Source organism: Solanum pennellii, chromosome 5 (assembly GCF_001406875.1).
Source record: "Solanum pennellii chromosome 5, SPENNV200".
In the NCBI taxonomy this organism is placed as follows: domain Eukaryota; kingdom Viridiplantae; phylum Streptophyta; class Magnoliopsida; order Solanales; family Solanaceae; genus Solanum; species Solanum pennellii.
The window spans coordinates 55,854,134-55,856,770 of record NC_028641.1 but is presented as its reverse complement, the minus strand read 5'-3'; the positions used below and the strand labels follow the sequence as shown (position 1 = coordinate 55,856,770).

Here is a 2,637-nt window from a genome sequence, read left to right as displayed (position 1 = left end):
TTCTTAGAATACTCTTAGTTTAGTAATTTGATCATAGATGTTCTTGTGGTGATGACTTCCAGATTTTGGGGAAATAATAGATGTTGAATTTTAGAAGTTATTGAATTGTCTTTTATTAATGAGTTTAAGTCTTCCGCATTGCTTTATGTTGATATTAAATTTAAATGTTAAGGTTTAGATTGGTTGGTTCGCTCACATAGGAGGGTAAATGTGGGTGCCAGTCGCGGCTCGGGTTTGGGTCGTGACATAACTACCTGTGAAACTCAAAGTTTTTGGCCACCAAATACAAATAAAGAATAACCAACAACCAAACATCAGCATGTCTTGTTGCAGAACATTTTTAGAAAACAGTTGGATATTGATGTTTGTAGGACAACACTGAGGAGCTAGGACTAGAGTGTTACAAGAGATCATGGGTGATCACATTGTGGAGTATGGTAGGATTTTTTATTATAGAGATGAAATATTAAGGAAAAATCCAGGTGGTACTTGTGTAGTGAAGGTTGGAATGGAGAAAGTGGTTTTGAGATTAAACACCATGGATTTACACACACTGTGGACATTATCAATAGGAGGTGTAGTTGCAGATCCTGCCAACTCAGGGTAATTACTTGTCCTCATGGTGTTGCTACCCTTCATTACGAAAACTTGGAACCAATCCATTATGTGGCTAGCTGTTATAGCAAGGAAACTTACCTCAGCACATATGCCCATTTTATTCATCCAATGAATAACATGAAAATGTGGCCCACCTCAAATAATCCAATTGTAAAGCCACCAAAGATCAGAAAGTTTCCTGGAAGACTAGGTAAGGTTAGAAGAAAGGAAACATATGAAAGCAGAAAAAATTGAAAGTTGAGCAAAAGAGGTGTTGTATTTACTTGTAGCAAATGTGGAACACAAGGACACAATAAAAAAGGATGTCCTACAAGAAACCAAGCTGGTCTAAGTCAATCAACTGAACCATCTTCTCAGGCAAGAGGTACTGGTCCAAGTCAGTCAGCTGAACCATCTTCTCAGACACAGGTACTTTTATTTGTTACTCTCAAATGTATGTTATATGTAGATGTATATGTATTGATATATTAATATACAGGCTACTGAAAGATGTAGAGGAAAAGGAACAGGAAGAGCAACAAGAGGAAGAGCAAGTGGCAGAGGTGTTCCAGCTCAATCACATGGAAATGCTACAAACATAGAGGTAATATATCTAATTATTATATCATTGTTAGATAATATAGATATGCTTTAATATTTTGATTTCAAAGTAGGAACTGTAAATGGTAGAGGGAGAGGTAGAGGTACAAGTAGAGGAGCAGGATCAGGGAGAAAAATGGATCAAGAAAGAAATGTGAATAAAGGACTAAGTAGAGGAAGAGGAATGACCCAACATAGTCAAACTAGTTCTGAAGCAAACTGCAGTGAAGGAGTCCTAGGAAGAGGGAAGAGACCAGTAGAACATGAGGAAACAAGTGGAGGACAAACAAGACCTTTTAGAAGGCCAAGAATGGTAGGTGTTGGCATATACCAAGTTGAAGACGGATTTACAACTCTCAATGTAAGTTTACAACTATCAATGCAAGTTTACAATTGGCATTGAAAACCTAATTGTCTAAAATTTGAGTATGTATTTATTTGACTAAGCAGCCTGGATTGCAAAGTAAAGGAGTCATCAATACTGCTACAAGAGTTATAAAGAGGGTTGATATTGTCACTAGTGGTATTGGCTACACCACCAGTACGTGGATTCAAATGGAAGGGGAAGACAACTATTACCAGTAACAACCTGGAAAGAATTAGGGCTTAAAAGGTTATCCAAACTAGGTTTGTAGCTGCGGCTAATGCTGCTAATAGCCAAGGCCAAACAACTTCAAGTAGGAAGACTTCTGTGCCATGGAAGTAGGGCATTTTGATGTTGTCTTGTTCATTTTGACAAACAAAATTTAACTATGCATATTTTTGTATTGTTTTTTTGTTGGAAACAAACTCAGTTTTGGGTGTAACCAAACAAACTTGAATGGTTGGAATCAAAATCGATAATGAAGTCTTCTTTTTAGTCAGTTGTGTTAGTGCCTTTTAATTGTAATTGACATATTTGTGATATTTCTCCAATGGTTGCCACGATAATATAGATATGAGAACCAAATACATTAACAAATTGTTCAAATCATAACAATTTCGACAACAAAGAACAACAATAACTTGAACATTCAAAAACTTCTATCCTTCAAGTTACACACACATACAACTAGCAAAATCAAGACAATTAGCTTCTAGGTACACTCGCCTACAATTTCAAAAATTTGAAAGTAACTAAAGATGTCTATGGAAATTTTGGTTGCACACACCTACAACTTCCATCCTTCAACATTCTTGGTTAGAGTTAAAAATAGAAAACACACAATAATGCTCAATACAATTAGCTTCAAGTTACAACATTTGCCCTTCTTTTTCTCTTTCATCATGACTTGGTTACTTTCAACATGACTTTCATAAGATGTCAATACTTCTTCAAACTCCTTAATTCTTTTTGCTAATCTCAGAATAACGTACTTGGATCGTATATCAACTTCTTCTCGATCCCTCCATCTAAAGAAGTTGCACGCAACCTCCTAAAATACGCAAAACATAAATTAA

At 35.9% G+C, this 2,637-nt stretch overlaps 1 pseudogene; it reads left to right on the top strand.

Annotated features, from left to right (window-relative positions):
- Positions 1-1,049: 1,049 nt before the first annotated feature.
- LOC114077188 lies at positions 1,050-1,832 on the top strand (annotated as a pseudogene).
- The last annotated feature ends 805 nt before the right edge of the window (positions 1,833-2,637 follow it).